The following is a 26,280-nucleotide window of genomic DNA, read 5'->3' on the forward strand; positions in this document are numbered from 1 at the left end:
ACTCCTTGATCCACATACAGCTCATCTTGCTCGACCATCATCAACCTGGCATGATACAATTTAAGACGCAATCCATTTACCCTTGACTTATGTAGAAACCCATCCAGGTTAGCCAACTGATATGTACCATTCGAGAAACACTCCACTACCTTGAAAGGGCCTTCCCACTTAATTTGAAACTTCTTTTGGAAGGTGTTATCCAGCTTACTGTTGTAGCGCAAAACCAAGTCATGTTTCTTGATACCCTTACTTTTGACCTTTTCATTTATCTTTGCCAAAGCCTTATCCTGCATCTGCCCATAATGCTCCAATGCGCTCATCCTATCCAACTGGACCTCTTGTAACTGCAAGAGCCTCTCTTTGAATACATCACTAGGTGGCCCAAGCAACTTCTCTAACATCTTGACCGCAGGCAACTCTACCTCCACAGGCAATAGTGCTTCCTTTCCATACACCAAATGAAATGGAGTAAACCCTGTACCTGTCTTCACCGAAGTACGGTAAGCCCATAATGCACTAGGCAATTCCAAATCCCAATTCTTTCCTTGGTGCTCTGTCACTTTCGAAAGAATCTGTACCAACTCACCATTGAATCTTTCATTTAAGCCATTACACTGTGGGTAATAAGGAGTGGTATGCTGGTGCCTAATCTTCATCTTTGTGCATAAGAAGTCTAGCAGTTTAGCTCTAAATCCTGGCCCCTTTTCTGAAAGTAGCTCTAATGGCACCCCAAACTTGCAACATATTTCATTATACACAAATTTTGCCACATCCTTTGCAGTGATCTGTTTTACTGCTATAGCCTCTGCCCGTCTAGAAAGATAGTCCACTGCCGTCAAGATATAGCTTTTGCCCCTGCTTGTGATAGGTAATGGGCCTATTGCATCAATCCCCCACTTTTCAAACACATCAAACGCCATAATGGTTTTTCGTAGCTCTGGCTTTAACACTCTCTTCCCAAATGCTTGACACCTATTGCAAGACCTACACCAATGGTGAACATCCTTGTGCAAACTAGGCCATACATACCCCTCTTGCAAAATCTTATGCAAGGTGATCTTTAGAGCAAAATGGCCACCACATGCGCCTTCATGATTCTCTTCCAACACTCTCTAAAGCTCCTCCCGCCAAGGTACACATCTCAACACGAGATCAGCCCCTTTCATGTATAAGACATCACCAATCAATTTGTACCTGTATGCTCTACGCACAAAACCATACTTCTTAGACTTCTGAATCTCCTTTGGAATAATTCCTATTAGCAAAAACTCCTCTTCTTGAGCCAAATTTTCTCGGCCATGATAAAGAGGTAAAGTGGTCCTCAACACAAATAGCTCCCCAATCATGCCTTGAGCTGCTTCATGTGCCTCTCCATTTAGAGCACGTTCAATGTGTCTGATGCTCCATGCTTCGAACTTTTTTAACAGGCCTTTAATTCTGAAGCACATTTCCTTCAATGAGGTGTTCTTGCTCTTCCACACACCCAACACTTGCTTCACAACTAACAAGGCATCACCTTTTATGCTCAACCTTCTAACCCCATGCTTCAAACAAATGTGTAATCCAGCTTCCAACGTAGCATATTCAGCCTCATTGTTACTATGCGCATCCAACTTGAACCCTTTCTTGCATACTAGCTTCCCCTCTGGATCATAAAGTGCTATACCCCCTGAAGCTGCATCATGGCTCTTTCTGTATGAACCATCAAAGAACAACACATGTGCATTGCTGATCTGTGGCACTTCTTCAACTACCTTTCTCACCACCTCTTCTTTAACAATAAGGGGATTCTCCTTGTAGGTCAACAAATCAGCTAGGGTAGTCCTTGTACTGTCTTCCACTAGAAAAGAGAACTCAAACTCTTGCAGCTCAATTATCCATTTCTTCACCACATTTGACATGTTAGTACCATTAATTAACTGTGGCAAAAAGGCATAACTCGTCAAGAAAACAAAGGCCGCGGTAGCAAGTAATGACGAAATCGTCGACAAGCAAATATTACACTGGCCATCACTAGCTCTACTTCCGAGAACTTTCTCTCCGCTACCAACTTCACTCAGCTTGCACAATACACTGGCCTTATATAATGGTTGTCCTTCCCCTTTTGCAATAGCATAGCTCCAATGGCATCATCCCCTACTGATGGATTTACATAAAACACTTGCTCCCAATCAGGAGCCTGCATGGCTAACAACCCCCCTAACACCTCTTTCACCTCTTGAAACACTTCTTCACACTTGTCATCCCATTGCAATGGATCATGCTTTGCCACTTGCTGTAATGGATAAAGAAGCTGCGAAGACAATGGAATAAACCGTGCCATGTACTTCACTTTGTGTATAAAAGTTGCCAATTGCTTCGTACTCGTAGGTGATGGAAGAAGAATAACAGACTTAACCTTGTCTGGATCAGCCTCAATGCCATTTTCTGACACCATATGGCCCAATAACTTCACCCTTGGCTGTGCTAGATGACATTTCTTTGGATTTAGTTGTCCTCCACATTCATCATATCGAGCCAATACCTTCTGCAGCTTCTCATGGTGTTCAGCCCTACTACTATAAACACAGAGGTCATCCATAAAAGCTTTAACACAACTACCAATGAATGGTTCCAACACCCAATTTGCTCTCTCTTGATAGAAGGAAGGTCCATTTGACAACCCAAATGGCAATACTGTGTAGCAATAGCAGCCCCATGACGTAATAAAAGTGGTCTTTGTGCGGTCTTTAAGAGCAATCTTCAATTGAAAATAGCCTGAAAAACCATCACACACACTGTACCTCTCATAACCTGCCACTGAATCCAAGATCTGATCGATGAATGGAAGAGGATATGGGTTCTTCTTAGTGGCTGCGTTTAAGGGTTTAAAATCTACACAAATTCTCCACTTCCCATCCTTCTTTGGACTGACTACTACTGGACTCACCCATTCTGTGGTCTCCACAGGGACTATGAACCCTGCCTTCAACAACTTGTCCACCTCTTCTCGCAAGGCTTCCATTTGCTCTTGACCCATCCTTCTTAGCCTTTGCCGCACTGGCTTAGCACCTTCTTTCAGCTCTATATGCATCTCTTCACCCTTGAACCCTCTGATCTCTTCATATGAAGTAATGAACAAATCAGGAAAACTAGCCAGCATATGCAAATATATATCTTTCTCCATAGCTGAGAGGTCTCCACTTTCAGCTCTATATGCATCTCTTCACCCTTGAACCCTCTGATCTCTTCATATGAAGTAATGAACAAATCATGAAAACTAGCCAGCATATGCAAATATATATCTTTCTCCATAGCTGAGAGGTCTCCACTGATCATTTGTGTCATCAATTCCTGCTTCTTTGACAACTCAACCTTGGTTTGCATCAGCCCTTCAATCACTTCATAAGGCCCTTCACTTTCATCTTCAACCTCATTCGCAAATGCAACTAAACCAAACTCCTGTATTTCTTTGTCCATCGAAAGAAATGCAACATCAGCATCCTCATCACTGCTGGTAGTGCTATCAATGTCCTCATCTGTCACCGTGGAAGAGTCTTCATCACTAGACTCATCCTCATCTTCATAAAGCTCCTCTAATTGTTTCCTTGTGTCCATATTATAAAGCTTCTTGGTACCTGTCTTTCCATAGATGCTAATCGTACCATGTCGCCAATCTTGAACAGCTCCCACTGCACGTAACCATGGTCTGCCCAGTATAATAGGATATGCTCCCAACCCTGCTGGCATCACATGAAAATCAACCACTGCCTTTGCATCATATGCCTCCACTTCTAAGCTCTTTACAACACCCAAGCATTTTACTTTTTGATGGTTTGCCAATCTGATCCGGAAACCTGACACCCCAGCCACTGTGAGACCCATCTTCTCAACGCATGAGTGTGTTATGACGCATATTTGGGCTCCGCCATCCACATAACCTTGTCCCAAATTTTTTCTTTTATGCCACACATCTACTATTGGACAAATGTCTGGTAGCTCATCCATTGCCAACACCTTTACTGAACCTCTCTCTGGCTCTTTCTCCATTGGGTTAACCATCCTCTTCCACTATCGCTTTAGCTTAGGCACCATCTCTATAAGCTGCCCAAAAGTAACGTCTGCCTTCCTGCTCGTCAGATCCTCCTTCAAGTCATCGCTTAATTGCCCATCCCCTAGTGGAAAATCTGAAACATGAAACTTTCGACGAGCTCTCCTTTTCCTCTTGGCCTTGACATCCTCGCCTTCATGGCTCTTTCCTTTCTTCTTACTAGGACCTTGGGCACTTCTTCTTCCACTATCGCTTTAGCTTAGGCACCATCTCTATAAGCTGCCCAAAAGTAACGTCTGCCTTCCTGCTCGTCAGATCCTCCTTCAAGTCATAGCTTAATTGCCCATCCCCTAGTGGAAAATCTGAAACATGAAACTTTCGACGAGCTCTCCTTTTCCTCTTGGCCTTGACATCCTCGCCTTCATGGCTCTTTCCTTTCTTCTTACTAGGACCTTGGGCACTTCTTCCTTCCTTATTCTCTGTGGTCCTCTTCCCAATAGGCATCAATGTATCCTCTAGCTTTGATGCCTTCTCCAAGGTGACTACACTTAGCACTTTTGTCTTTCCCTTTTCCTCCTGGGTCAGTCCACTGGTTCCTTCGTCTCCCTTAATTTCGATGCCATAATCATTTGACCTAGTTAGCACCTGTCTTCGCAATGGATACATGTGTCCCCCCATCCTTGGTGGCTTATCACATTGCGGGCTGATGTGACCAAACTCTCCACAATTATAACATGTGGGCGTCTACCTCCAAAACCTACCATTGCTTTGTCCAACACCATTCCTAGGCCTTTCTTCACCTCCTGGCTGATTTGCAAACCTCCCTCGACCTCGATTATTTCCCACTTGACCTAGCATGTTTAGGCTGAGATTCTTCATCAAATCTACCATTTGCCTCATGTCTTGCCTTCGCCCATCATCTTGCACTGCTGTAGTGACCACTGCTGGCATAACCTGAGTAGTAACAGGAACCACTGGTTCGTGATGAACCCCTGACATGCGACCTTGTAAAAACTCTATAGGCTGAAATTCAGACCTCATGGGCAAAGACTCCACCCCTAACTGGCTCATTTTCCTCAACTTTCACTCTTTGTTCCTTGATACCTCTAGTGCATCTTCATATGTCCTAGGCTTCTTTAGCTCCACTCTCCAACGTATATTCTCCCAAAGACCAGCTAAGAACCTGTCCTTCTTCATCATGTCAGGCGGGGGTACCTGTGGTGCTAAGGCCTTGCACATTCGCTCCCATGCCAATGAAAACTTACGTATGTACACATCTACTGGCTCACCTTCCTTTTGCACCAAAGCCTGTACTTCTTGCCACACTTTGTCAGGATCTTCTATCTTCACAAACTCCACTTCCAACCCATGTCGTAGATTGTCCCAACTCAACCTTACAGGTGGATCAGCCACACGCAACTCCTCTTCAAATGCTTCAGACCAAAATCGTGCATCACTCTTCAAACAAATTTGGAGAAGGCGTAACATTTGCGCAGGGTCATAAATCTGGTTGCTAATGCAGGCAACCTCCATCTTTTCCAAAAATTCTTCCACATCTTCATCACTTCTTCCATGAAACTCCGGATAAGAGAAAGCCATGGCTACCCAAGTTTCAATGCTTTGAGAACCCCTTTGAACACACGTGCAAGAACCCAAAACTTTTGACTACCCAATCCCCAGAAACTTCAATGGAGCTCAACTTTAGATAAGGACAAACACATGCACATCAAATGAGTTTTCATAGTTGATCATCGGAATTACAACAGGCAAAGGACATTCCAAGATCTCTCGTAATCTTCTTGGCCCGAACATAAAGACTATGCGCTGCTGGAAAAAAATCTTCCTGGACACATGAACATTTATCTAGATTCTCTGAGTTAAATGAAAAGGAGTGAATTGAGGGCCATTTTGATCATCCATTAAAGTCAACCATGCAGCTCCCAAGAAAGCACACCTGTCTTATCCTCTGATTTTGCCAAAATTTCAGCAGCATAACATCATAAATGCCTTAAAAGACCAAAAGACCAGCCATCATAACTTGGAAAAATTTTGGCACAGTTTCCCCAGAAATAGAGCAGTAGGAACCCAAAATATAGACTGTATATGTATGCATAAACTGTCAACAATAGAACCCGAGCATCAAGTAGGACTCACTAGTACATAGCCTATGGCGAGGTCACAAAAAGGATGCTCCAGCTACCTGTATCACCGAAAGGATTTCTACATTTGAGAATCCCCCAGCTCAATAAAAACCTCACGCTATCGACCCTCACACGAAGGCTAATGCAAATCGCGTATAGTCAAGTCTCAGAAATGACTATCTTCCAGACCAAGTCTCAGAAATGGCTGGGACTGCCAAATACAACCAAGTATGGCTCCACAAATGCATACAATGGCAGTTTCCACAAGTAATGTACAATCCAGCAGACAATGCGCTCAAATAGGCGCCAAGTGATGCATACCCACAACACCTGCAAGTGACATCACTGCTAGTATATCACTGTACTCCAGCTACCTGTACCTGTGTGAATCACTTGTACCTGTACCTGTCCCTATAACCTGTAACCTGTAACCTCTAGCCCCGAATCTCGCAGCTTGAAGCTCGAAGCAGAAGGTACTCGAAGAAGATCCTCCGTGGGGGCGCCAAAAGAATGTGACCGGGATGAAAACACATACAGCGCCTCTATAACGACCCGACACACACTCTTGGAATGATACACACACACACTATGGGGCACCACTCGGCTTACACAACACACCTGGCCGAGACAAGGAACACACCGATGGAGCGAGAGGAGAGAGACTATTCGTTTACCCACTCCACACAGAGAGATATACACACACACACACACTCAAAAAACTCAGCTCAAAAGAGGAGAATTTCTAATGTTTAGATACAATTGAGCTTGGGCCAACACCAATGGGGCAAATAGCTCACACAATATGGGTAAAATAAGCCAGATACAATCACAAACTAGAGCAGAAACTTCGCTCATAGGAGAAACTTACACAGAAAAACAGCAGGAAAAGAGTGAGAAATTTGGCAAAATGGACAGCGCCAAAACCCTAGTCTACAATGTCAAAGTGCTCAAATCCGACCTCGGATGAGCAGTTTACGGCCAAAACAAGCTCCAAAATGAGCAAAAACACACCTGCGGCTGTTCCTCCTCTTTTCTCCACGTTTTTTATGGTCTTCTCTCAATTTTTTCAGTTCCCACACTTAGCTTTATTAGTTGGGCACCCTTGGCCTTTTAGATGACCTCAAACGGACCCCGAACAGGCCAAAAACTGACCTCGCAGTGCATAGTTGTCACCTTTTTGCATCATCCGCACACCTGGCACTCAGCTCTTCCCAATAATGCATCCCGCAACCACGTGAAGTAGCCCCAAAAAGTGGTCCTAATGATGACCTTTCTGCATAACTCTCACAAGAAAACACCACTTTGTGTCCGTATTCATCCACGTGCAAATATTGACTCCGTTCGGCCTCCTGACGCCACTCGATGCCATCTGACGCACATGCTTACCTCATGTCGTCGGCCCGCGGATAGCTTCCTCGAGAAGTTTTACGCGCTACCAACTCCTCCTTATTGTAGAAAAAACACACTGGTACTGGTAATAGTGAAAATCGCTGCACTATGTACACCCTGTCCTACCTGTACACATGTGGGCCCCACGTAACCACCTGGCTCTGAAAAATGGGCAATTATTTATTTAATGCACCATGCATGTATATGTACATATGCACAATCCCTTGCTCCAAAAAACTCCTGACAACGTATCAAGCCCTTGGGCAATCCATGCCACAGGTGAGCGGATATAGATGGGAGACAGCCTGCAGACAAGAGACCAGATCATAGCATCGAGGACGAGGCTCAGGGGGAGTGGCAGTTCTATTCAGGGAGGAGTTGAAGCCATTGATATATATAGAATGCAAGGATGAGCATGCTAGGTACATGTGGGTGAGGCTCAGGGCAGAGACGAGCAGATACCTCTACATTGCTATCTGTTACTTTCCTCCTAGTACGTCAGTATATGCATCACCTAGGGGACAATCCCCCTTTGCTATTTTGGATAATGACATACGGGAGTTTTCTAAGGATGGTGGCATTATCGTACTAGGGGATTTCAATGCTAGGATTGCCCACCACCAGACAATATTTTATGATACTTCCGAGGAAATGCTTAGGGAGCTGGACGTTACAAAGATGGGTCTATCCAGATTATCACAAGATGAGGAATACACTGAATATGGCAGATACTTGATAGATATGGGAACCGCACATAGATTGGCCATTTTGAATGGCCTACAAAGATTTTCGACAGCTGGAGGTTTTACTTGCTTTCCACACCGACATGGTGCCAGCACAGTGGATTATGTTATGGCCCAGCCAGGTCTCATTCCATTCTTTCAAGATTTCATGGTGGGCACTAGGCCAGTTGGAGTAGCAGTTGATCATGCTATCTTGTCCTTCACCCTGACGTTTCAGTTCAGCACAGCTCCATTAGGAGAGGTCCCTACACACATCCGGTATACCTTCATGAGGGAGACGGACTCTGTGTATATGGATGAGATATACAGGAAGCTATGCACCCAGGAGCCAGGACGGCCACTAGATGAACTCACCCAGATACTGACAGAAACGCTCCATGATGCAGCATCAGAAGCATACCCCCACAACCAGCCTACATGGAGACGATCTGGAAAAATGCCCCAGAACAGTTGGTATTGTTAGGAATTGGATCGTGCTAGCTATGGTGGATGAAAGAGGAACATAGTGTCAATGCGTGAGTGTGTGTGTAGGCAAGGTTGTCACTCAAGTGAATTAGGTTCCAAGATAGAATTAGCTTGGACTCATAAACACAATCTTGAGTATTGACTTAGCTTAGCACAAGCTCACCATAGACAAGCATGTAGTGCAAAATGGAGTTGTTGTTTATTCATTCAAGAAATGAGCTTTAAGTAGCTCTACAGCCTTGCTCCACAGTATGTGGGATAAATCCACTCTCCTCTCCTTGACTCACACCTTAGGACAAAGCTCACACTTTACAATCCTCCCCTTGAGGTTTGGACTAAGACAAGATACTGAAGATGCATGATCCACATAGGCTAACAAAATCCACATAGGATGGTGATATTCACATAGGAAAATAAAGTCCACAACGAATGGTGATATCCACACACGATGGTAAAATCCACACAAGAAAAATCCACAAAGGATGGTGATGTCCACACAGGATGATAAGATCCACACAGAAAAAAGTCCTCCCCTACAAGTAAAGAGTCTACATCTTCAAAATGGGTCTTCATAAAAGACAATGTTGCTCTCGTCTTCATCCTTTTTGTCTTCTACTATGTGAGTTGATCCTCTGCCAGGTCTCTTGCCTTCGTTGCTTCTGCTGTTGCTTCTACTGCTGCTGCTTTCTCCACTGCTACTGCCTCCATTTGAGTAGCACCAAGAAGGAGGGTGTCCCTTCCTACCACATTTGTTGCAAGGTTTGTTTGTGTAGCAGTCTTTCGCTACGTGTCTCATTCTTCCACATTCATAACACTTTCTTCCATTTGTTGATGTCGATGGTGAATATCTTCCGTTGCTTCTGTTGTTGCTTCTACTGCTGCTGCTTTCTCCACTGCTACTGCCTCCATTTGAGTAGCACCAAGAAGGAGGGTGTCCCTTCCTACCACATTTGTTGCAAGGTTTGTTTGTGTAGCAGTCTTTCGCTACGTGTCCCATTCTTCCACATTCATAACACTTTCTTCCGTTTGTTGATGTCGATGGTGAATATCTTCCCCTTGAAGATGTTGCGATAAAAACTCCTCCTGATGAGGTGAGTGAACCTCTTTGCTTTCTTTCTTCTCCTTGGACTGAGTTGATGACATCTTGAAATGGTGGTGCTGGTTCTTTTTCTTCAAGAATTGTGCGTAAGTGGTCATAAGAAGGTGGAAGTGCACTTAATAGTATGGCCACTTTGTCATCTTCTGGTACTTCAACCTGGATGTAAGTGAGCTGCGTGACAATGCTCTTAAGCCTATTCACTAGGCTAGCAATGTCCTCCCCTTCAATCATAGTAACTTTGTAAAGCTGTCTTTTAGTCACTTTGCTTCTTTTGGCTCTAGCTCCAAAATTACTTTCTAGGACATGCCAGGCATCATGTGCATGCTTACATTCATCTATGAAATGCACGTAGTTGTCATGCAAGGAGGTATGATGATTCCTAATGCTTGTTCATCTTTGGCCAACTTTTGTGCACTTGCTATGAGTGTAGATGTCCTAGTATGCACTCCATCGAGTTCGGCTTGTTGCTCTAAGGCAGTGCTGATGACAGACCACAAACATTTTTTCATAAGGTAGCCTCTTAACTTCGTTTGCCAAGTGTGAAATTCCTCCCCATTGAATTTCTCTATTCCCTTGTCCCCCATTTGTGCCAATAGAGGGGTCTTAGTTTAGGAGACTCTCCTAGCCAGTGTCTGCCTCTTTACACGGTGCACAAATAAAAAAAGATGATTATTTATTTGCAAGTTATTGTGCTCGGCTTGGCTGCAAGATTTGAAAAGATTTTAATGAGAAAGAGAATAAGAGAAAATTCCTTTGAATTTTGTGAAGCTCCTCTTCACCGTTGGTGAAGCCTGTCTTCGCAAAAGTCACCTTCGGTTGATTTATTGGATGTCAGTGCATGGATGCTAGTGCAATGGGTGGAATTGGGGGTCTTTCCAGTTGAAGAGACTCTCTTTAAGGCAGTGTCTACCCAATCTTTGATGCAAGAAGTGCAAAATGGCAATTACAATGGGCTAATTGCTTGTAGTCTTTGAGATGCTTGGCAACCTTTGGTCGGGTTCTTTGATGCCTTTGAGGCTTTGAAAATTTTAGGGTGCCTTGCTGCAGTTTGGTGGGAGCAAAGCCTTAAGCTTGCGGAGCTTTGGGCCTCTTGGGCTTGCTACTCCGTGGAAGCAGGGGCTTAAAAAGCTCTCGGAAACTTGAGGCCCGCGGGAAGATTGGAGCTCTTGAGGCTCGGGCAGTCACGCAGGTCGGGCAGTCACGCAGGCAGGATCCGGTGCTAGGGCCAGTGAGCAAGGCGGACACGGCCAGGCAGCAGGGCAGCTTGCCGGGCAAGCACGGGCAAGTCCGGGTAGCGCGGGGCAGAGCGCCGGGCAAGTGCCGGTCGGATGCAGCCAGTCGGTCGTTTCTCGAGCACGCGCGGTCGTTTGCCTGCAGGCAGTAAACGCCGAACGGCGAAATTGACTTGCAGTCGGCCGGCCGGGGTCCATTCAGACCCGAAAATCCACTGTAACGCAGTTAAGCGCTTTTTTTCAGATCCGCCATGGGCGCCCAATTTGGGTGTGGCCCCTTAAAGGTCAAACTTTTAAAAATAGGAGGTTCCCACGATTTTTTGGCAGATTTGCTTCCTCAAGACAAAAAAGAAAAAAGAAAATTCCTCTTTGGCATTAAATGCACCTTCCTCCCCACACACACAAAGTGCGTCTCTGGCTCTGTTCTACAGAAAATTCCAGAGAATGAGAGTGAAAAAGCTAAGCTTGGAGCATGAAGAAGAACAATCGGAATGCAACAATCTTGGGCTCAATGGAAAGCTCTCGAGACAGGCTACGCACACACACCAATCGTAAATGCCAATTTTACTAAAACAAGGAGCAGATTTTGGATGCAAAATGCAAGTTCCTAATGCCAAATTAATGAACTTTGACGATAATCTGCTAGCCAATGGAATACTAATTAGGTATGCATTATGCAATAAAAGAGCAAACCTAATGGATCTATCTAATGATGATCAATGAATGCTAATTGTACAAACATGCCAATGCATAATAGCAAGCCTAGCTAGCACACCATAGCTCTGATACCATATGTTAGGAATTGGATCGTGCTAGCTATGGTGGATGAAAGAGGAACATAGTGTCAATGCGTGAGTGTGTGTGTAGGCAAGGTTGTCACTCAAGTGAATTAGGTTCCAAGATAGAATTAGCTTGGACTCATAAACACAATCTTGAGTATTGACTTAGCTTAGCACAAGCTCACCATAGACAAGCATGTAGTGCAAAATGGAGGAGTTGTTTATTCATTCAAGAAATGAGCTTTAAGTAGCTCTACAGCCTTGCTCCACAGTATGTGGGATAAATTCACTCTCCTCTCCTTGACTCACACCTTAGGACAAAGCTAACACTTTACAGGTATGACGAGGAGTGTAGAGAGATGAGGATCAAGTTACAAAGGGAAGTGCTCATGGGTATTACCACACATAGACAGTCACAGATTATCTTTTGCCGCCTAGTGCGACGAAAGAAACGGGCTTATTTATGCCAGCTAGAGCACGATCTGTATCAGTTAATTATAAGTCAGCAGGACTTAGGCGAAGCATGGAGGCTATTCCACGACCATTCACCACCACCAGTGGTCACCTCCACTGAGACATGGGGGGAATATGCCACATCTCTCTACGCAGCATCAGGACAACCACCTCTACCGGACCCACTAGAGACATGCCCGAAGACATGTTCTTTCTTTACTGCCGAGAGGGTAAGGAAAGCTATTGACAGGATGAATACAAGGAGAGCACATGATCATGATGGTTTGGTAGCATAGCACTTCATCCATGCCAGAGATATGCTTGCAGAGCTCCTGGCTCTGATGTTTAATCGAGCCATGTATGAGGGCTTCCCTGAGACTTGGAGTATGTCCACGATTGTGCCTATTTTCAAGTCAAGAGATCCCATGATTCCCGCGAATTATCGCACCATCATGGTTGGTCACACATTAGCTAGGTTGTATGCATCCATTCTTGAACAGGAGCTTAGTAGATGGGCAGAGCGAGAGGGCATAAGAGCACCAGGGCAAGCAGGTTTCAGGAGACATTTCTCCACTCTTGACCAAATTCTGACACTCAGAGCTATTATTGAAGAGGCTAGACACCATGGCAAGAGGATCTACTATAGCTTTGTGGATTTCCGCAAAGCTTTTGACACAGTGCCGAGAGCCAGACTTATACGCAGATTACAAGACATGCGTGTGCTTATAGAGCTGATTTGGGAGATTCCGGCTCTATACAGGACAATGATGGGGCGGGTACGCACCACTGAGGGAATGTCTGACATGGTCCTCTCCATTATTGGAGTAAAGCAGGGATACCCCCTATCCCCGACTCTTTTGGGGATGTATGTGTATGAGTTTCCGGACTATGTAGAGCGTCAAGGGGACAGGGGGGCTCAGCTCTAGCAGGGACACGGATTCCGCTGTTACTATATGCTGATGATATTGTGCTGATTTCTAACTCTCCAGAGGAGATGCAGCATCATTTGGATGCTCTACATCCATTTGCTCGTGACAGTGGATTGTCAGTCAATCTGGGGAAAACCAAGGTTATGGTCTTCAACACCACACGACAGTGGGTCAAGAGGTCGGCACCCACATTTATGTATGGCCAGGAGACTGTGGAGTACACAAATGCATATACTTATCTTGGGGTAGTCTTCGGTGGACCAGTGTTTTCACAAAGGAGAGCATCAGAGACTAGACTGACGAGAGCATATGCAGCTTTGGGAGGACTGGAGAGGATGTGTTTGCAGGTTCAGTTTCAGGAACCGCGAACAAAGCTTTGGCTTTTTGACACTCTAGTGACTCCAGCTATGCTCTATGGAGTTCAGGTATGGGGACCCTCAGTAGACCACCATGGGAGATCTGGTAACACAGATGGATGGAGATGTATGGAGAGGCCTATGGTCTCTATGATCGCTCGGATGATTCGGGCTAAGGCCTCAGTACCACATGAGATTATCCGAGCCGAGCTAGCCACCCCCCCCCCCCCCCCTCCCCCCCCCTCGTGGTGGAGGCATTGACGAGATCAGTTTCCATTATGCACGGTCTATGGGATCTCCCCAGGGACAGATACGCTCGACTTGCCCTGGAAGCATCTCGACAACTAGCTCTACAAGGCGATACATCATGTTGGTATGGACAGATGACAGCATGGTTTCACTCGTATGGTCTCAACATGGATAGATTAGCTCCGCTTCAATACTCCCTGGATGCACACTCCCTGTCTCTCACACGGACAGAGATCACTAGACTCATTCAACTAAATACGAGGAGCACATGGATACAGCCGACACAAGAGTTAGGCACGAAGATGGCCTTCTACAGAGAGCATCTTCTCCAACTCACGGAGGACGGCTTTGTGACTAGGCCTGCATACATGGACACACACTTATCTCATGGGATAAGATACACTATTGGACAGATACGCACATCCTCACATCAGCTCCAAATCGAGACCGACCGATTTCGAGGGGTGCCGGCAAGAGCTAGGATATGTCACCTTTGTAACTTAGAGCCAGAGACAGAGCTGCACTACACATGTCACTGCCCGGCATACTATGAGATACGCGGCAACTTCCACTGCCTGTTCAAAGAAGGGTCCGGACCTTTTTCTAGAGTCATGAGATACAAGGATCAGAGGTGTCTCGGATTGTTCCTACTAGAGCTGCGTAGACTTAGGGAGAGCTTGCTGAGGACATCAAAGGAAAGACAATCTCAGAGACGAATCACAGATTTCTTTACACCAGCCAGAGGAGAGCCAACGGAGCAGTCATTACAGCAGATCTCTGAGGCTACTCATACTAGAGGTACACTGCTTGATTGAGCCACGGAGCTTGGCAGATCCAGACGTCCACGACCTCGGGGGGTCTCCCACCACCGACGAAGGCTGCAACAGAAGATACAGATCACTCCAGCTCGAAATGCAAGATGCCCAACCAGAGTACTGACCATGGAGGAGGTCGATGAGATCCGACAGCGACCGATGAGAGATTTCATCCGAACCCACAACCCCTCCCCCTCCCCCCCCCCCATTTCCTTTCTCCTTAGTGTTTTAGTGTTAGTTCTTTGTAACTTTGTAATTTCCGTACTCAGACATGGTATCAGATTCACCAATTGTAACGTTTTGGTCTCATAGGTCATTTTGGCCTTTTGAAGACGTCAATACAACATTATCTCTCTCTCTCTCTCTCTCTCTCTCTCTCTCTCTCTCTCTCTCTCTCTCTCTCTCTCTCTCTCTCTCTCTCTCTCTCTCTCAGACATGCTACGCTCAGGTTAAGGTTTCCTGCGCGCTGCCCTCTGCAGCCCAGCCCCTTGCGCGCTGCAGTCCCCCTTGCTCGCGCCCTGTCTTGCCCGCCAAACAGCCCCGCCCATGCCTGCTCAAAACTCGCGTCACCTCCGCCCCTGCGCGCTGCCCCCTGCAGCCCCGCCCCTGCACGCAGCAACCCCCTTCTCCATGCTGTTGCACCCCTTCGCGAAGCTGCCCCCTGCATAAAAGCTGGACAGCAGCAGCTGGTGGTCAGTAACGTAGGCGAAAACAATGCCGACGGAGACATCATACACGTAGACGTCGGCAAGAGAGCACGAGCGGCATCAACATACACGTAAGCGGCAACAACATTCACACAGGTAGCAGGGGTCGCCACATTTGTGGTTCGGGTTCGATGGATCCGCCTACCGAAGGGGAAGGGCCGGGTGTAAATAGCTACACCACCCCAAAAAAAAAAAACAGCTACATTTAAACGGAGAAACAGAGATATTGTACTATCACCAGGATCCTTATGAGTTGGGAAAACCTCCAGGATACATGATGAGCTAATGATGGAGAAGGTCCAAGTGATGCTCAAATCAGAGCTAAACTATATGAGAGATGACATCGGGAAGGAAATGCACGCGAGCACTGAGAGCTACAGGAACTCCATGTATGGAGACATGATGAGAGAACTAAGGAGAGAGATCCGGGGGATACAGAATGAGGAAATTCAGATCTTGAAAACGAAATTACGAAACCTAATCAAGGCCGAAGTAAATGTAACAGAATGCGTTATGCAAAAGAAACTCGATGAGGCAGTAGCAAGTTTTGAAGCATGGAGAACAAATATGGAAAAGCACATGGGGGAAAAAGATGCAATAATCGAGGAGCTAAAAGGAGAACTGGAGACTTGCAAATCTGCAACTAATGAGAAGGGAGACGACCAACTTCGGTGCTGAAGGAGCTCGAGGACATGAAGGATCAGATGAAAGCTCTACGGGCGGCATCTTCATGGGCGGAACGTCTTTTTAAGACACAAGAAAACGTTGATGAAGCAGAGAAATGGATTGAGGATGCGAAGAAAGGGAAGGCCCACATGCCTGAGACCACACCTACCTCCACCATTATTAATATGACCATTGAGGAAGAGCAGAAAAGGAGGAATCGGGCTCTGCATGTGCGGGTCACAGGAGTCAAGGACAAAATAGAACGTAGATGAAGAAGTGAAGGAACTGCTACAACGCATGGGCATCACAGGGCCTACTCACACAAGTGCATGGAGAGTGGGCAAGAAAGGAATCGATGAGAAGGGAAACGTAAAGGATAGGGCACTTATTCTCCTCTTCCCGAATATAGAAATAAGGACAGAATTTCTAAAGAAAAGGCCAACTCTTAAGAAAACCGGTATTTTCCTGTGAGATGACCTTACATTGGCACAAGTGGCACACATGCAAGAGTTGATGCCAGAGATCAAGGCAGCAAGAGAAAAGGGGAAAATCGCCTTTTATAGAGGAGGGAAAGTAGTGGTTCTGGAAAAGCGCTCATCATGACGGTGCGAGACCTATGGGGCGACGCTCCGGATAGCGGCGTGGAATTGTAATGGATCATATAGGCTAGATGTAGGTGCCTTTGAGGACAGCTTTAGGGACAGAGACATAGTTTTCTACTCAGAGACACACCAGATACCGGGACAGCTCATGCCACATGTGAAGGGTTATTTACGGGAAACAGCTGGTCGACCAGACAAGAGATCTCTACGGGGCAGCCGGGATTCAAGAGTAGCAGCAGTCTTATTTAAAGAGGAGCTGAAACCACTACTACAGATTATCAAGAAAGATGAGCAAGCAAGGTATATGTGGGTGAGAATGAGAGCCGAGACAGGTAGATTTCTATATATCGCTATATGCTACTTCCCCCCAAGTACATCAGTCTACTCCTCACCTAAAGGACAATACCCTTTCTCCATATTGAATAATGACATATGGGAGTTCTCTAGAGATGGAGACATCGTTCTCTTAGGAGACTTTAATGCCAGAACGGCCAACTCTCAAGCAATATTCTATGATACTTCTGAGGAAATGCTCAGAGAAGTGGATTTATCACAGAGGGGGGCTTACTAGAACCTCACAGAATAAAGAACACACTGAATATGGTACACATCTCATGGAGATGGCAACTATACATGGTTTGGCCATACTTAATGGTCTAGAGAATTTCCCTTTATCTGGGGGATTCACATGCTTCCCGCACAGGCATGGGGCCAGTACAGTGGATTATGTCATGACTTCACCAAGCTTTATTTCTAGTATCGAGGACTTTAAGGTGGGACCCAGACCGGTTGGGATTGCAGTGGATCATGCTCTCTTGACCTTATCAATCTCCTTCCAATACAATGCCTCTCAAGTACAAAGGAAGAAGACACACACAAGATATACTTTCACGCCAGAGACTGATTCAGTCTATGTGGAAAAGATCTATGATACGATGTGGGCAGCCGAGCCAGTATATACTGTAGAGGAGATTACTTCTCAGTTAACAAAGATACTACATGGAGCAGCACAAGAGGCATACCCACATACTCAACCTGATCAGAAGAGAGGATCTGGGAACATGCCTCAAAACAATCGGTATAACGAGGAATGCAGAGAGACGAGAACCCAGGTCCAGAAAGAGCTTGCACTTGAGATCATCACATATAAGCAGTCTCAGATTGCTCTTCGGCGTATAATACGTCGCAAGAAAAGCGCATTTTTAGCCAAACTGGAGAAGGATTTATATCAGCTCTTCTTGAGTCGGGACTCACATGAGGCCTAGCGTTTATTTCACGAGCACTCACCCCCTCCGACGATTACTTCTCCTGAGATTTGGGGTCAATATGTAACATCATTATAGATGGTATCTGCACAGCCTCCATTACCAGATCCGCTAGAGCCATGCCCTTCTACTAGTACTTTCTTTACTACGGAAATGGTGAAAAAATCCATTGAAAAGATGAAGACAAGAAGAGCATATGATCATCAAGGTTTATAGCAGAACATCTGATCCATGCCAGGGATCTAGTTTCAGAAGTCCTTGCTCGTCTGTTTAATCGGGTTACCTGAATCTTGGAAATTATCTACTATCGTACCTATTTTCAAGTCGGGGGATCCTATGATAGCCGGGGACTACCGTACCATTATGATAGGTCACACATTGACCCGACTGTACGCATCCATTCTTGAACAAAAATTGAGTAGATGGCCAGAGAATGAGGGCATAAGGGCAACAGGACAAGCTGGATTCAGGAGGGGTTATTCCACTTTAGATCATATTCTTACGCTCAGAGCCATTATTGAGGAAGGAAGAGCAAGCGGGAGAAGGATGTATTGTTGCTTTGTGGATTTTCGGAAAGCTTTTGATACAGTACCAAGGGCCAGATTGATGCGCACGATGCAAGAGTTAGGGGTCCCAAAAGAGATTATTTGGGGAATCATGGCCTTATACGGGTCAGTAACTGGTTATGTACGTACTCCAGAAGGGGATTCCGACATTGTTCATTCCACCGTTGGAGTAAAGCAGGGATGCCCACTATCCCCTACTTTATTTGGTATGTACATAGATGAGGTATCAGATTACATTGATAGAGAAGGTGACAGAGGTGCTCAACTTACAAGGTCATGGAGCCCTTTGTTGTTGTATGCAGATGATATTGTATTGATAGCAGAATCACTAGATGGAATACAGAGGCAGCTAGATGCATTACATAAATTCGCGGAGGACAGCGGACTGTCGGTAAACTTGGGTAAAACCAAAGTTATGGTGTTTTAACACCACACCGCAGTGGGTTAGGAGATCGGCACCTACATTTGCATATGGCCAGGATACAATAGAGTACACAAATGCATACACATACCTGGGTGTGGTATTTGCAGGACCGAAGTTTACTCTTAAGAAAGCAGCGGATGCTAGATTGTCCAGAGCCTCTGCGGCCTTGGGAGGGTTGGAGAGGATGTGTTCACAAGTGCAGTTTCAGGAACCACGAACAAAACTTTGGCTCTTTGATACTGTGGTGGCTTCGGCTATGCTTTATGGGGTCCAGATTTGGGGACCATCTGTGGATCAGGATAATTGGAAGTCAATGGAGAGACCTTTGGTATCTATGATTTCCCGAATGATTAGAGCCAAGGCCTCCGTACCCGCGATTACCCGAGAGGAAATAGCTGCCCCTCCGATAGAAATTGAAGCTCTTACCATATCACTGTCCTTTATACATGGTTTGTGGGATACAAATAAATGCCGATATACTAGACTGGCCCTCGAATCTTCTCGACAATTAGCAATGAAAGGGGATACATCATGCTAGTATGCGCAACTGCCCTCATGGTTTCAGAGACACGGGTTCAGTATGGAACGATTACCCCCCTTCCAATACTCTCTTGCGGCTCCATCACTGGCAATTACACGAACAAAGATTAATAAAATCATCCGTCAGGATCTTATACAATTGGATACTAAGAGGACATGGGTAGACCGTACACAAGAATTGGGCACGAAGATGGCCGACTACAAAGAAAACTTCCTACAGCTATCTGAAGATGGATTTGTGACTCGCCCGAGCTACATGGATACCCACCTGTCTCATGGTTTGAGATGTGCTATTGGTCAGATTCGTACATCCTCACATTAGCTGGAAATTGAATTTGGCACATTTAGGGGAATCCCACCTGAGAGCAGAATTTGCAAAATATGCGGAATGGAGCCGAAGACAGAATTACACTACATATGCCATTGCACCGTATACTATGAGATACGCGGGCGTTCCCATTGCCTATTTAAAGAAGTCTTTGGACCTCTAGATAGATTCATGCAATACCAAGATCAAAGATGCTTAGGCCTGTACCTACTGGAACTACATCGGCACAGGGATAATCTAATGAGAAGACAAAGAGCACTACAGCCTCAGAGGCAGATCACAGATTTCTTCGGATCGAGAGAAGCAGGAGTGGAAGGAGAAGCAAGAGGCCAGCAGCCAGCACAAAGGAGTACCCACATTCATACCAAAGGCACCCTCATTGACAGGGCGATTGAGCTTAGGAAATTGAGACAACCACGACCGAGATGCAGAAGCACACTTCACCGGAGGAGACTACAACAAAGGATTAGAAGCATTATAGCCAGACACCCAGAATGCTCCTAAGAAGTTAATTTAATAATTTGTATTTTGTTTTTCACATTTATTTTCACACTTAGTACTTTAGTACTAAGGTACCCAGACATTGTAACAGATCCACCACTTTTGTATCAGTTTGGTCTCATAGATCATTCTGGCCTTTGGAAGACGTTAATATAACATTTCATTTCTCTCTCTCTCTCTCTCTCTCTCTCTCTCTCTCTCTCTCTCTCTCTCTCTCTCTCTCTCTCTCTCTCTCTCTCTCTCTCTATATATATATATATATATATATATATATATATATATATATATATATATATATATATATATATATACAGTTAGCCATGCAGGGAGATACAGCATGCTGGTATGGGGAGATGACATCATGGTTTCAGGCGCATGGGTTCAGCATAAACAGATTGCCTCCCTTTCAGTACTCGAGTACTGGATGCGCCCTCTCTGACTCTTACACAGTCCGAGATCACCAAGCTCATTCGGCAGGACTTGCCTCAGCTAGACACCAAGAGGACATGGATACAGCCAGCACAAGTGCTGGGCACGAAGATGGCTTTCTACAGAGAGCATCTCCTCCAGCTTACGGAGAATGGTTTTGTAACGAGGCCCAGATACATGGACACCCGCTTGTCTCATGGGATACGATGTGCTATTGGCCATATAGGCACATCCTCACACCAGCTGCGGATCGAGACTGGGAGATACAGCGGAGTACCAACAGAGGCCAGGACATGCCCCCTGTGTGACATCGAGCCTGAGACAGAATTGCACTACACATGCCACTGCCCCGTCTACTACGAGATATGAGGCTGCTTCCATTGCTTGTTCAGAGAGGGCTTTGGACCATTCTCTAGAGTCATGCGGTACGAGGATCAGAGATGCCTGGGTTTGTTTTTGCTCAAGCTGTGCAGACACAGAGAGAGCCTGATGAGAGGAGAGGCTAGCCAGTCTCAGAGACAGATCACACACTTCTTTAGAGCTGCCACTGGACACCCGGAGGAGTTACTACCACAGCAGAGCTCGTTGCCTCACACAAGAGGCACACTGATGGACCGAGCAACTGAGCTGGGGAGATCCAGACGGCCACGACTGCGAAGGACTACACAGCATCGACGGAGGCTACATCAGAGGATTCGGATCACTTTGGCTTGACATGCACGACGCCCGGTCAGACTACTGACCATGAAGGAGATTGATGAGATCCGCCAGAAACCGATGCTGGATCTCCTGTGATCTAGCTATCCCAGCTAGGTGTTTAGCCGCTTAGTTCACACCTAGCAGTTCATGATTCCATAGTATTTTATTTTGTCATTTTGTCATCTTGTTACTCTGACTTTGTATCAAATCCACCACATTGTAACTTTCTGGTCTCATAGGTCACTTTGGCCTTTTTTGAAGACGTTAATATAACATTTCATCTCTCTCTCTCTCTCTCTCTCTCTCTCTCTCTCTCTCTCTCTCTCTCTCTCTCTCTCTCTCTCTCTCTCTCTCTCTCTCTCTCTCTCTCTCTAGCTCCTGGCTATGATGTTTAATCGAGCCATGTATGAAGGCTTCCCGGAGACTTGGAGTATGTCTACGATTGTGCCTATTTTCAAGTCAGGAGATCCTATGATTCCCGCGAATTATCGCACCATCATGTTGGCCACACATTAGCTAGGTTGTATGCATCCGTTCTTGAGCAAGAGCTAAGTAGATGAGCAGAGCGAACGGGAATAAGAGCACCAGGGCAAGCAGGGTTCAGGAGAGGTTTCTCCACTCTTGACCAGATTCTGACACTCAGAGCTATTATTGAGAAGGGTAGACACCATGGCAAGAGAATCTATTGTAGCTTTGTGGATTTCCACAAAGCTTTTGACACAGTGCTGAGAGCCAGACTTATACACAGACTACAGGACATGGGTGTGCTTACAGAGCTGATATGGGGTATTCTCGCTCTATACAGGACAGTGATGGGGCGGGTACGCACCACTGAGGGAATGTCTGACATCGTCCACTCCACTATTGGAGTAAAGCAGGGATGCCCCCTATCCCCGACTCTTTTTGGGATGTATGTGGATGAGTTTTCAGACTATGTAGAGCGGCAGGGGAACAGGAGGGCTCAGCTAGCAAGGACATGGATTCCGCTATTACTATATGCTGATGATATTGTGCTGATTTCAGACTCCCCACAGGGGATGCAGCGTCATTTGGATGCTCTACATACATTTGCTCGTGATAGTGGATTGTCGATCAATTTGGGGAAAACCAATGTTATGGTGTTCAACACCACACCACATTAGGTCAGGAGGTCGGCACCCACATTTATGTATGGCCAGGAGACTGTGGAGTACACAGATGCATATACCTATCTTGGAGAAGTATTCAGTGGATCGGTGTTTTCACTAAGGAGAGCATCAGAGACTAGACTGACGAGAGCATATGCAGCTTTGGGAGGACTGGAGAGGATGTGTTCGCAGGTTCAGTTTCAAGAACCGCGAACAAAGCTTTGGCTTTTTGACACTCTAGTGACTCCAGCTATGCTCTATGGAGTTCAGGTATGGGGACCCTCAGTAGACCACCATGGCAGATCTGGCAAGACAGATGGATGGAGATGTATGGAGAGGCCTTTGGTCTCTATGATCGCTCGGATGATTCGAGCTAAGGCCTCAGTACCACATGAGATTATCCGAGCCGAGCTAGCCGCCCCCCCCTTCATGGTGGAGGCACTGACGAGAGCAGTTTCCTTTATGCATGGTCTATGGGATCTCCCCAGAGACAGATACGCTCGGCTTGCCCTGTAGTCATCTCGACAACTAGCTCTACGAGGCAATACAGCATGTTGGTATGGACAGATGACATCATGGTTTCAGTCGCATGGTCCCAACATGGATAGATTACCTCCGCTTCAATACTCCTTAGATGCACCCTCCTTGTCTCTCACACGGACAGAGATCACCAAGCTCATACGCCATGATCTGATTCAGCTAAATACCAGGAGCACATGGATACAGCCGACACAGGAGTTGGGCACAAAGATGGCCTTCTACAGAGAGCATCTTCTCCAACTCACGGAGGACGGCTTTGTGACTAGGCCAGCATATATGGATACACTTATCTCATGGGATAAGATGCGCTATTGGACAGATACGCACATCTCACATCAGCTCCAGATCGAGACTGGCCGATTTCGAGGGGTGCCGGCAGGAGCCAGGATATGTCACCTATGTAACTTAGAGCCAGAGACAGAGCTGCACTACACATGTCACTGCCCGGCATACTATGAGATACGCGGCCGCTTCCACTGCCTGTTCAGAGAAGGGTTCGGACCTTTTTCTAGAGTCATGAGATACAAGGATCATAAGTGTCTCGGATTGTTCCTGCTAGAGCTGCGCAGACTTAGGGAGAGCTTGCTGAGGACATCAGGGAAAAGACAATCTTAGAGACGAATCACAGAGTTCTTTACACTAGACAGAGGAGAGCCAACGGAGCAGTCATTACAGCAGATCTTAGAGCCTACTCATACTAGAGGTACACTGCTTGACAGAGCCACTGAACTTGGCAGATCGAGACGACCACGACCTCGGGAGGTCTCCCACTACCGCCGAAGGCGGCAACAGAAGATACAGATCACTCTAGCTCGACATGCAAGACACCCAACCAGAGTTCTGACCATGGAGGAGGTCGATGAGATCCGACAGCGACCGATGAGAGATTTCATCTGAACCCACAAAACCCCCCCCCCCCCCCCCCCCCCCCCCCCCCCCCCCTTCCCCTAGTGTTTTAGTGTTAGTTCCTTGTAACTTGGTAACTTTGTAATTCCGTACTCAGACATGGTATCAAATTCACCAATTGTAACTTGTTGGTCTCATAGGTCATTTTGGCCTTTTGAAGACGTTAATCACACCTCTCTCTCTCTCTCTCTCTCTCTCTCTCTCTCTCTCTCTCTCTCTCTCTCTCTCTCTCTCTCTCTCTCTCTCTAGAGAGACCACCTTCTCCAACTCACGGAAGATGGTTTCGTGATGAGACCCAGATACATGGATACCCACCTGTCTCATGGGATACGGTGTGCTATTGGCCAGTTACGCACATCATCTCACCAGCTACGGATTGAAACCGGGAGATACAGCGGAGTACCAGCAGAGGCCAGGACATGCCCCTTGTGTGACATGGAACCTGAGACAGAGCTACATTATACATGCCGCTGCCCCGTCTACTACGAGATGTTTTGTACTGTTGATTAGGTTATTTTGTTACTCTGACGTTGTATCAGATCCATGGTCTCATAGGTCACCATGGCCTTTTGAAGACGTTAATATAACATTTCATTTCTCTCTCTGCCACTGGACACCCGGAGGAGTTACTACCACAACAGAGCTCGTCGTCTCACACCAAAGGCACACTGATCGACCGAGCGAATGAGCTTGGAAGATCCAGACGCCCACGACTGCGGAGGACTACACAGCATCGACGGAGGCTGCATCAGAGGATTCGGATCACTTTGGCTCGACAGGCACGACGCCCGGTCAGACTACTGACCATGGAGGAGATTGATGAGATCCGCCAGCGACCGATGTTGGATCTCTTTTGATCTAGCTATCCCAGCTAGCTGCTGTTCACACCTAGTAGTTTAGGATTCCATAGTATTTTATTGTGACATTTGTCATTTCATTTTTGTCATTGTTGTCATCTTGTTACTCTGACTCTGACTTTGTATCAGATCCACCACATTGTAACTTTCTGGTCTCATAGGTCACTTTGGCCTTTTGAAGACGTTAATATAACATTTCGTTTCATTTTCATTTCATTTCTCTCTCTCTAGCACGAGCAGGTCTGCAGGAGGACAATGGCGGGCTGCTGAGCTCTCAGCTCTCTCTGTCTCTCAGGTGGCGTGGGTCTGCCCCTGTCAGGTCGCGCGCAGGTCTGCCCATTGCCTGGGTCGCGCAAGCCTCCCCCTATCAGGTCGCGCACAGGCTTGGCCCTTAACAGGTCGCGCAGGTCTGCCCTCACCTGGTCGCGCCTGGTCTGACCCCTGCCTACTCACGCAGGCTCCACCAGCCCCCCTTTGCGCGGGTCTGCAGACTCACGCAGGCCCCCCCCTCATCAATCTCATCAGCACTCACCTGCTGTGGTGAGCTTTCAAAACAGTGGCAGCATAGAGCAAACACGAGCATTCGACTGCATCTATTACAGAAGATTGTATCTGCAGGGGTGTGTGATTTCAGAATTTTTCAGCATGCAGGAAATTCAGAAATTGCAGGTTTAGCAGGAAATTGCAGGTTCAGCAGAAAACTCAGAAAATTCAGAAATTGACGATTTGAAAGTGCAAAGAGTGCGAATGTATGCTTAATGTGGGTAAGCATGTATGCATAGTGCGGAAGTGCTTGTGCGTATAGTGTGGTCCCCTTTTTACCGTCGCAATCCCCTCGTTTTTGGCGGGGACCAATCACGAGGAAAAAGAATGATAAACCAGATGCTTTAGAAGATGCAGTTCAAAAATGTAAAGAAGAAATGATAGAAACTAACAAGATCAACCGCAACCTGCTAGGCAAAATAAAAATACTCGAAGATCGTGTGTTTGCCCAAGACGAAGAGATTGTGTCACTCAAGAAGGCGCTCGCAGAGGCACAATCACGAAACACACTTGAGGAGGGAGAACTGCAACCCTCAGTAATAGAAGAGCTAAACTCAATCAAAGAGCAAGTGCGAGCCATCAAAGAAGGGGAAGAGCAGCATAAAGAGATGACGACTTCCTGGCTGGACGTTATTACAAAGACTCAGCAGAAGGCAGATGAAGCCCAGAAATGGATTGAAGTGGCCAAGAAAGGGAAAAGCCAGGAAATAACGTCGACACCCACCATTATCAACTTGACCCTAGAAGAGGAGCAAAGACGACGTGTGTGCTCTCTACATGTGAGAATTTGCGGTCTTAAAGACAAAGATAATGTAGACGAAGAGGTAAAAGAACTCATGGCTTTGATGGGGCTTCATGAGCCGATGCACTCGAGAGCCTGGAGAGTGGGCAACAAGAAGA

At 46.3% G+C, this 26,280-nt stretch overlaps 1 protein-coding gene across 3 annotated transcripts in view; it reads right to left on the minus strand.

Annotated features, from left to right (window-relative positions):
* Nucleotides 1–26,280, minus strand: part of LOC147442098 (ARM repeat superfamily protein) — a 109,987-nt gene that overhangs the window by 21,653 nt on the left and 62,054 nt on the right. The gene's annotated exons all lie outside the window — the stretch shown is intronic.

This window comes from Adiantum capillus-veneris, chromosome 14, assembly GCF_014529385.1.
Source record: "Adiantum capillus-veneris isolate H3 chromosome 14, ASM1452938v2, whole genome shotgun sequence".
NCBI lineage: Eukaryota > Viridiplantae > Streptophyta > Polypodiopsida > Polypodiales > Pteridaceae > Adiantum > Adiantum capillus-veneris.